This window comes from Castor canadensis, chromosome 8, assembly GCF_047511655.1.
Source record: "Castor canadensis chromosome 8, mCasCan1.hap1v2, whole genome shotgun sequence".
NCBI lineage: Eukaryota > Metazoa > Chordata > Mammalia > Rodentia > Castoridae > Castor > Castor canadensis.
The window spans coordinates 90,700,457-90,709,701 of record NC_133393.1 but is presented as its reverse complement, the minus strand read 5'-3'; positions in this window follow the sequence as shown (position 1 = coordinate 90,709,701).

Here is a 9,245-nt window from a genome sequence, read left to right as displayed (position 1 = left end):
ACTGAGACAAGATTGTGAGTTTGAGGCCAGCTACATGGTGAAACTCTGCTCAAAAAAAAAAATTAAAATTAAACAAATTACATGTTTTTAATTCTCAGGTGTGGTCTGTGGGAAAGAAGGAAGTAGGCCAGGGATGGAGTTGGAACCGAATCATTGAGCATTTGGAAGGACCTACGTCAGAACAGGGGTAGAGAACAGCTGAGCAGGAACATAGTCTTCACCTGAGGTTTTCAGATTATAAAACAGGTGAGGTGGTTGGGCACGGTGGCTCACACCTGTCACTCCAGCTATTCAGGAGACATAAGAAGGAGCATCAAAGTCCAGACCAGCCAGGGCAAAAAACCACACCAGCCTAGCAAGCACAAGATCCTACGCTCAAACCCCAGTACCACCCAAAAAAGATAAAGAAAAATAAAAAGAAAGAGAGAAAGAGAGAGAGAGAGGTGTAAGGTGGTTTGAGAGGATTCACCTGCCTCTTTGCTTGATTTCCCAGAAATGGCCCCAGCCCCTAACTACTGCTGCCATAACACACACACACACACACACACACACACACACACACACACACACACACACACACACACATCCCTGCAAACAGGTTTATTCAGCTCAAAAATGGTGGTGATCCAGCTTTGACCTCCACTCCTATGAACCCAGTGCCCGGCCCTTGTCAGGTGCACAGGGACTGGAGGAGTACTCCTTATTCTGGGGAGATGGAGCTGAGTCTAGTTGAGGCAAAGGCAGACAAGATCATCAGCTGCCCTGGCAGTCTTGCTCTTTGGGGCTAATTCAGCTGCCCCCAGGCACTGACTGCCTCACCGCCCCCCAGCTCTTGTTATCCTGTTAGGAAAGCAGGGCAGAGAAGACAGTTAAGAGAGCTCAGGGGCCAGGCTAGTGGGAGACCGCACCATCCCCTCCCTCCTGCATGACAAACAGACTGTCACCCTGGGCACGTGAGCGTGCAGTCAAAAAGCACTTGTGGCCACCAGGTGACGCTGGTTCTCTGTGTTTCCTTTTTGGTTTCTCCATTGAGCAGAGAAAGTGCCAGGAGTAATGCAAGTCCATTGGTCTGAGCAAGGGGTGGAGAGCCAGGGATCTGTACCCTCCCTCTCCCCAGAAGCTCAGGAAGGAGAATGAAGAACAAGACCTCCATTTTTCATAAGATAGTCATTGTCTCTGGTGGGACAGGGTGCAGTGGCATTGGGGATGGAATGTGAGAGCCATGCTGACGTGTATACTCTGGCTGCCTGTTGTCCCTTCCCTACTCCGAACCAAACCATGCTTTGAGAGAACATCAAGGTCTGGAGAGATTCAAACAAGAAAAGAAGCACAGTTGGAGTGGGCAGATGATCGATATCCTCACATGCAACATGCTTTCAGGGCCTCCTAATCTAGAACATTTTTTCTAGGTGTCCTCATGCCACAGAAGCCATGAACCGAGTCAAGGTGAGGCTACTGAGGCAGGGGTCCACTCAAGTGAATGTGAGGATCAACAAAGAACATCAGAACATTGGCCTGGGAGGGCAGGAAAGAGGGTGCCAGTCAAAGGTCTCTGAGAAATATCTCTGTGAACTTGAGCAGCTCTCTGAACCACTGGGCCTCAGGTTTCATAATGGGTACAAGGAGTGGAGGTGAGGGGGATGGTAAGATGCACTCTTCCCATGTATTATAATCTCTTTCTTACAAATGAGAAAACTGAAACACATAGGTTAATTTGTCCAAGGCCAAAGGCTAGTAAACCTGATCTGAGGGCAAAGTCTAACCTCAGTGACCAGCACACATGGCTAACTACTATAGAACAGCTGTCTTGCTAAAATTGGGATCAAGTGACCAGAGGATCCGTGAAGCTCTTCCTACTAAGACCTTCTAAGATTCTGAAAGCTGACAACTCTCTGAAGCTTGTAAATGGGTTCACTTTTCATATTCCGTGGAGGCAATTCAAAAGCTTCTCAAAGTAGAAATGAGCAGCAATGGGGATTGAGGTTAGACCTCAGGAAGGACTTCCCAATTACCAGTCGCTGGGGGAAAAAAATGACGTTTTTAGATTAAAAAAAAAAAAAGTGATTTGGGACACAGGAGGAAGTCCTGGATTCCGAGACCAGAGGATAGATATTAAACAACTTTCTCCTTTCTCATCCTCCAGGGCCCTTACACCTCCACCTCCACCTCCACCCCTAATTTCAGTAAGGACTAATTTCAGTAAGGACTGAGTGAGAAGAGAGAAAAAGCAAAGCAAGGCTCTCTCTCTCTCTTGCAGGAGTGCATGGCGCGTTCGTGCACCAGGCCCCACGGCGCGCGGCCCACGCGTGTCTGGGGGAGGAGTGTGCCTTTGGGGCCTGTATGCTCGGTGTGAGTCACGGTGCGTCTCTCCCAGTCCCTATCTCCATCGCGGGCTGTCTGACGCTATCTCTCCTGCCTCTCTTTGTCTCTCTCCATCTGTCCGTCTCTCCCGCAGGCTGTCTTCGTCCCCAGCTCCTCCGCTATCGCTTTTTTCCCCCCGAGCGCGCTCTCCCTTCCCTCCCCTCCCCTTCCCGCCCCCGCCTAGCTGCGCCTCGCCCCCTCCCTCCCGTCCCCCGCCCGCGCTGCTCTTGCTCGCTCACACACTCTCTCACTTCGGCTGTCTCTTACAGGCAGATTTATGGTCAGCCCAGGGCCTTTCATTGGCCAAGCGCTGACAGCACTTGATTTAACGCCGTCTCTCATTGGCTGAGCTTGACAGGCCGATTTACGAGTCACTCTACCATTGGCCAAACCGCCTCGGCCCTGATTTATGGCTTTGTGGCTGTGGGGAGGGGGCGCAGCTGGGAGTGAGGCTGCCCCTCCCCTCGCATCGCCGCCCTCCCCCTCCTTCTCCTTCTCCTCCTCGTGTCCCTGGAGGAGCCGCGCTCCCTCTACCTGTTCCTTGAGCCCCCTCCTCCCTTGTCCGCCATCCGCCGGGAGGGGGAAGTGGGCCCGGTGGTGGGAACGGAAACCGAGGCTGGGGTCTGAGGCGTGGGGTGGGATAGGGTGGGAAGAGGAGACCCAGGAGGGAGAGAGGATGTGACCTGAGGAGCGAGGGGGAAAATGAGGGGCCAGAACGAAAGGAAGCAAGGAAAGAGGGCGGAGGAGAGCAGGGGTTGGAGGGAAAGGGCGCGGGCAGGGAGCGATGGGCGCAGCAGGGAGCTCCTGGGGGACTTTTCTTTCCAGACCCCACGTCCCTGTTCACACAATATCTGCGAAAGAAAGGGACAGGCTTAGAGGAGCACAGGGCCAAGAGGGAGGACAACTGGAAGGTAATTGCGAGGAAAAGAGGATAGAGAACCAGTGAGAAAGGTCTTTCCATTTCGTTTTGTATTTTGGGGGTTGCAATGAGGAAAGGCTGATCCCCAGAGGAAATAAGGAGAGAGAGGCTCCTACTCGCCTCTGCATGGGGACAAGCGGAGTGCACCGCACCCCCCTCCCCCGCCACACACCGGAGATGTTCTGCCTCCAACAGGCTGCAGTGAGTGGGCTCCACACTCCACACCCTCATTCCTTCTCACTTGCTTACCTCCCCAAGTTGGATTTATGAGTTCAGCACTGGCCTTAAGGAATTAGGAATATTTATGCTTCTTTGAGAGTGAGGTTCGGAAGGTGATAAATAAGGGGCTATTGGGGGTGCAGCTTAGGGCTCCAATTTTTAACATGGTCACTCTCTCCAGGCCCCCGCCCACCCATTCCCTCTCATCCAGAGCCAGAGAAAAGCACTCAGGGACCCGGAGAATGGGTTTCAGATATAGGGAAGGGACTTTGAGGATCCTGGAGAACCCCTCTGAGGCCGGCAGAGCTTTGCAGCCGAAAGGATTGAAGGCAGACAGGGGAGGGACTTTCCAAGTATCCTGGCATTCTTAGAGCCCCTGGAGTGCTGTTAACAGCATTTCTGTAGAAGCTGGGGAGATTCTCTTCTGCCCACCTAAGCTCAGTTGCTGAGGAATAGAAAAAGAGGAGCCAGGAAATTCAGAGGCAGCTTTCTCTGACCTGTCACCTCCCTCAGAGGGAAAGGAAGATTAGAAATCTTCCAGCCCCCCACAGGGATTTAGACCACAGCCTAAATCCTGGGGAAAAGAGGCTTAGGAATCTGGGATATAGGGCATCTCCTAGGAGCCTCAGGCACCAACCTGTCTCTCCCCACCGCTAGCTGAGAATTAAAAACAGTCAGTACTTCTTGACACTCCTTGTCCTAAGCCTCCAGGAAATGAGAGAGGGAAGAGAACCCACGGGCATTCTCCAGCCCTCAGCTCCAAGAGCCATGTGACTGTGACCCCTAGCCCATCCAGAGGACTGGCTCTGGACCTGAATAGGTAGTGAACAAAGATGGGAGACCAAGGTGGGCATGGTGGCATAAACCTGTAATCCCAGCAGTCAGGAGGCTGAGGCAGGAGGATTGCTAGTTTGGGGCCAGCCTGGGCTGCATAGCAAGGTCCTGTCTCAAAACAAAACAAAATGATAGGGGCCATGATATAAGAGAGGTGTAAGGGGCAGAGCTGGGGGAAGTCTCCCGGCCCCCACCATGCCCTCCATCTACTCTGACATTAGCAAGGATGGTCACAGTACACATGTGCACAGCACACACACCAGACTGCTGCCTGTAGTGGGAGGAGGGAAGAAGAAAAGGGTCTAGACTGGCCCTTTAAGAGCCATTTAGGGTCAGAAAGCCTGGGCAACAGAGAGGGGGAAGGAGCTGATGTCAGAAGACGGATGGGTAGCAAGATGGGGATTGATGCTAATGGGGGAGTTAAAGCTAAGTACCCAGACACTCAGAGGGCAGAACTGCAGATCTGTCTTCCTTATGCTACCCCCTCCCCAAACCAAGGCTGTAAATCTGCCTCCTCAATTGGGGGAAGGGGGAGTAAGGAAAAAAAGAGAAGCTCTCTTCTCCCTTTTCCTGTTTCTTCCTTACCCACCCATACCCTCATCCCCAATTCCTTTGTTTTCTCCCAATCCATGACCCCTTCCCACTAAAACTTCTAACTTTTGGCTTTTCACCAGGAATTGAGAGGATGTTTTCAACTTGCAGAGGATTTTGAGAGGAGACCATCAGGTCTGGTCCCTTACCAGACCCTAAATAGAAATAAGTTAGTGGGATTATGGTGAGAAATTGTTAGGATGGAAGCTCGCTCCTAGTTGTCTCAGTTTCTCTTCCTTCCACCTGCGTTTAGAGGTAACTCTTCACATACTTCTCCCAGGGACTGGGACTTTGACACAGTGAGATCTGGGGATAGTGGTACTGGGCCCCTAAAGGGCAGCTAGGGAAACTGCAGGATCTGTCCACTGAAGATCTATAGTCTGGTTTCTCGGAAACTCCTGGATAGTACTGTTCCCTCTCCTTGCACATACACTGTCTGCTGAGCAGAAACAGTTTCAGGCCAACGATGTATTTACTGAAACAGGGTTCAGCTTCTCCTTCTACCTCTCAGGAGAGAGCTGGGCATCTCAGGGAGGAAGGCCTAGTAACTGTTGGCCAATTCAATTTCTTTCTTCATTCTCAGGTTGGGACTGTGCCTCCCATCTTTCAGGACCTTTTTTTTTTTTTTCCCCCTCCCTAATGGTGATCCAGGTTTGCTTGTGAAGACCCTCTGTATGTCAGAGGGCAGACCTCTGTATCTTCTCTGTTACAGTGTTGTACCTGAATTCCTTCCTAGTCCTGGAAACAACTGGTGCTCAGTTGCCTCTGAATTGCAAATCCTCCTTGGTATCCATAAGAGAATGACCCTAAGTTATCGATCTCCTCAAATTTTCCTACAGAGGCCAAAAATCACTGCAGTCATCTTCTCCATTTTTGAATTCTTCAGAGACAAGAGAGAGAACAAGGCTGAAGCAGGAAAAGTTGGGGGTTGTGAGCAGCAGCCAATACAACCCAGCTTTCTAGCCTCCCACATCCGGCCCAGTGTTCCCTCCCACCAAAAGGAGGTCAGCCATTGCCCTCAGCCCTGGTCTCTGGCTGCTTCTCTATACTGGTGATAAATCCTCTCTTTGTCTCCCCTCTGACCCAGACCCCAGGCGGGCTGGGGGTCAGAGACTGGGGGAGGGTTCAGAGTGGAGGAGGGGGATATGCAAGCACAGTGGGAGGAGAAGACGGACAGGAGCAGCTGGTGGGCAGGCATAAGGATGGGCAGTGAGGGGATGGGGGCCTCTTGATTATTGGATGGATCCTGGACATTCTGGCAGGCCTGAGTTCCAAGTGAGAAAGCCAGGATCCCTGAGAAGATAGAAGAACCTTTGGAGTTGGTCCCTGGAGCATCGGGAATACTGGACACGGGGATTGCAATGGAGTGCCTCAAGGAAATAAGACTGCTAAAAGAAATGGAAGAATAATATTATGGAAATCATCCTATCTCTACCTCAGATCCCTACATATGTGTGTGTTGTGTGCACATGTGCATAAACACACACACAGATTTATGGCCTGTCAGAATGAGGGAGACTAGGGAGAGCCAGCCTGCCCCTAGCCTGGCGCCTCTCCAGCAGTCTTCTCTTGCTGTGACTTTCTGACTTTCCTGTCTTCATCGCTCCATTCTTTTTCTCTGCTCCCACCCTTGCTCCCTTTCTTTGTGTTGGTGTCCTCTCCCAGTTTGTTATTCTTGTTTTCTGCTCTCAGTCTCTGCCTCTTGAACACTTTTTCTCACTCATTGTTTCTTTTTCCTTCTTCTTGTGCCCTTCTCCTCCCCTACTTCCTTATACTCTCCACCTGTCTTGCCTCTGCCACTCTAGTCCAGCCATCCCTCCAACTCAGTCCTGCCACAAACCTGTTCTGGCCTAGGGGAGGCTTTAGGGAGTCAGGTTGCAAGGAAGAAGGAAAAGTGGGAAGGAGAAAAAGACTCTTCCTGAGTCCCTGCTTTGGTGGAGGTCTAAGAATCACAGTGGGCTCTGCTTTGATATGGCAACAGAGGAGAAGGAGGCCAGAAGGAGGTGACCAGAGAGAGAAGCACAACTAAGGAAGAAGAGGTGAGGATTGGCAGAGTGGCTTAAGTGGTAGAGTGCCTGCTTAGTGAGCAAAAAAAAAAAAAAAAAAAAAAAAAAAAAACGAGGTGAAAAGGGAGAGGCAGAAAAAACACAGAAGAGCAAACACTGAAGAGAGAAGAGCAAGGATTTAAAGTTCCCTCTACATGTTTTGAATCAGTCTGAAGGGAGAGTCAAGGGGCATCTACCAGGACACATGAAACACAGATCCAGAGACAAGGTCTGGAGACCTAGCCAGAGAAACAAAACTGCGATGTTCACCATCCTGCCACAATCCTGGACTCTCGTCTACCTAGGAACTTTTCAGAGGCCTCTTTCTCCTCTGCAGAGTCTTGGAGTGCTAGTTCCCACCCCATTAGCCTCCTCTACTTCCACCTCCCACTTCCCCTGATGAGAATGACATCAGCTCTAGTTGCCACTGTCCTCAGAACCACTGCTGATGTACTCTCCCAGGAGTGCAGCAGAGGCCAATCACCCCGGCCCTACCCATTCCTCCTCTAGTCCTGGAGGGAGCTGGAGCTTGAGGAGGCCAGTACCCTGCAGTGGGAGTGGGAGGAGGCTGTACTGGGAAGGCTACTGCAGGACATGGTGGGAAAAGAGGGGCAGGGGCACCAGGGGGAGGGAAAAAGAGAAGCCTGAGGGGGACACGTGAGGAGAGAAGCTGCTGCAGTAAATCACCCTGTGGGGAGACTCCCTCTGCCTCAGCTCAGTGGGGTGAGGAAAGGAGAGACATTTGGGGGGTGGGGGGAGAATGGGGAATCGCCACATCTGGCAGGCAGGTGTCTGGCACTGTTCAGGCTGTAGTCACTTTCCCAGCCAAAGTGGATGAAGGGAGAGAAGAGAGGAGGGGCCTCTCCTAGGGTTCCCTTGGGGAGAAGGAAAGGCTCACAAACAGAAAGACAAGCCCACAACCAGACAGAAAAAGACCAGTGAGGGATATCATCAAACTGCTCTCTGTCTCTGCTTCGGTCAGTGCTGAGTTTATTCATAGTCCTGAAAGAAAACTGCTAACCAGAGGACTAGGCAGACCAGGGGACCAAAGTCCCAGTCCTAGCGGGAAACAGAGGTAGAAGAAACTGGAGCTCAGAGAATTTCAGGTTTGAGAACTGGGTACAATTCCCCACTCCACACCATCATTGAACACAAGCCCTTGATTTCAGCACAGACACCATCTTCCCAAGGCCATCCTAGGCAATAAGAAGCAGGTTAGGACCTTAAGGCCGGCCCTGCTTTTCTGTAGCTCAGAAAAGCAAAAACAGAAGGGATCCTAGCTCTTCTCCCACCCCTGTACACCTGCTTTCAATGCAGGCCTGCAAACAAGGGTGGCTCCGTCGAAAATCTTTTCTATTTGCTGAGAGGGATCTCAGGCCCAGGTGTCCCACACTAGCTGAGCTTAACCACGTTCCCATAAAGGAACAGGCAAGATTGGGCAACTCTAGGCTTTGTGTACCGCTGCTGAAGAGGCTTTCCCATTCCTGCACCTTCTTCCCTCATTCTTTCCTATTTGAACCACTAATTCCATCTCTTGTGCATTATCCTGGAATTGCAGACCTATTTCAGGAGCAGTAGAGGTGACTAAGGAGACCCTTCAAATTACAGTGGAGAGGAGGACTCCCCACACTCCCCCCTCCTTAAAATCCTGCAGAGGAAGGGGGAAAGAAAAACCAAAGCATTCTCCTGTCGCCGCGGCAACCATAAAACCCCCAGCTAAATCCATCTTGTGAGCTCACCGCCCCATTAAGATGCAGGGCCAGGCTCTGCGCCAGCCCAGCCACATTCATTTGTGCGAATAAAGGTGGAGGAGGGGGAGGGGAGCAGGCTCTGGAGGGATGGGGAAATGGCGAGAAGAGGTTATTTACACCACCGTCCTGACCTTCTGGAGCAGTGCTGGCTCCGATAAATAACCCGCTCAGCGCCGTTTCAGAGCAGGAGTGGGAGGTGCAGGAAGGGAGCAGGGGCTGGAGGAGAGCCCCCACGCAGGTGCGCGTCTCCGGGTTACTAATGGCTGAGGCGGGAGCAGGCAGCTGGCTTTGGGGGTGGTGGTGGGGGGGAACTCTGTTCCCTGAGACTCCCACTGAGAAAATACCATCCCCACCCCACCCCTGGCGCCAATTTCCAGGCGAGGGGACGGAGAGATGCCAAGGAGGCAAACAGCCCCGTAAATTAGGGATTGGGGGGGGATTGCTGGGGAGTCTCTGAGGTAGGAGGGAAGAAATATAAGATGGAAAGTTGGGGGGGGGGAGCTGGAGGAATAGGAGTAGCTGCCA